Genomic DNA, 1,618 nt, shown 5'->3' on the forward strand with positions numbered 1-1,618 from the left:
AAAAAATGAGGAATTTAAATAGTTAATTTGATATGAATAATGATATATTTTTGTTATGCATAAAGTACTGTATATTGATGAATATTACTTAAAATTCAAGATTACAAGTAAATTATGCATAAGTACAACTTATTAAAGCTTGATGTTTGAATTCGTATGACTAACTGTGGATAAACATAATCAAATAGAAGATAAATATCTCATTTTAAAATATAAAAAATCTAAAATATAATTAGAATAATTATCGAGATCTAACAAAAAAATAATTATTATTTTTATAAAAAAAATTATATTATTAAACCAAATATAAATTACTTCGTTATTGTACCTAAATTAAATTATAAAAAACTGAATTAAAAAATTACACAAAAAATGAGGAATTTTAAATAGTTAATTTGATACTAATATCCATATATTTTTGTCAAAATTTTATGATATCTTCAAACTTATATTTTATTCAAAAATAAAAACATCATTGCTTTCTCAAAATCACATACGACCATATTATAGCATCGACTAAGATAAAAAATAAAATAAAATATTAAAATCAAGATATATCTCGCTGCATTGCGCGAGTACCCTTTTAGTATTATAAAACATTTGATAAAAACTTTTAAAAATCATTTTTTATGCATAAAGTATTGTTTATTAATGCATATTACTTAAAATTCAAGATCATAAGTAAATTGTGCATAAGTACAACTTAGGGCCTGTTTACTTGTTGCTTAATGAGCTTACCGGATAAACGGGCTTGTTCGCACAGCCATTTTAGGTTGTTTATTTCGAGCTTATTCGCCCAGACAAGGGCTTATTCGCACAGACCAATATCAGCACTTGTCCACATTAAGCCAACAAAAAAGACCTGCCTACCCTTGTAAAACCCACGCTCTCTTTTCTCGACAGGTTTGCTCTTCTCCTCCAAAACCCTAATCGGCGATTTTGCTGCTGATATTGCTTCCGATTTTGCTGCTCGTTATCCAATCTTCTCTTCTCCAAAGGTAACTCTTCTCCTTATCTATAGATTATGTTCGATTTTGCTCGATTTTGATGCTCTTATGTTCGATTCACTCGATTTTGATGCTTCCGATTTTGCTGCTCGATTCGGTCTTAGGCTCGATTTTGTATGCTCTGTTTGCTTTAGTACAGTTTCCTTTTTTCCTTTTCTTTGTATGCTCTGTTCGATTTTGTATGCTCGATTTTGCTGCTCGATTCGGTCTTAGGTTCGATTCGGTCTTAGGTTCGATTTTTTGTATGCTCTGTTCGATTTTGCTGCTCGATTCGGTCTTGCTGCTCAATTTATTTTGTATGTTCTGTTTGTTGCTCTGTGTTCTGCTCGATATATTGTTTGCTGCTTAAACCAGAGGTGCTTAAACCAGTATATTGTTTACTGCTCGGTTTCCTTTTCTGTGTCCAGCTTGGTTTGTGTTCATTATTTGCTTAAACCAGTATATTATTTGTTTCCTTTAGTACAGTTTCCTTTTTTATTTTGGGTTTGTTTAACATGGGGTTGTATAACAGCAGCTTGTTAATATCCTTTTTTATTGGACATTTCACAATGGGGTGCTAATAGCACTCAATATATGGCTACTTTGAGAGATGAAATTGCAAATAGTTTGGT

The sequence above is a fragment of the Cynara cardunculus genome (assembly GCF_001531365.2).
Source record: "Cynara cardunculus var. scolymus isolate 2C chromosome LG 12, CcrdV1, whole genome shotgun sequence".
NCBI lineage: Eukaryota > Viridiplantae > Streptophyta > Magnoliopsida > Asterales > Asteraceae > Cynara > Cynara cardunculus.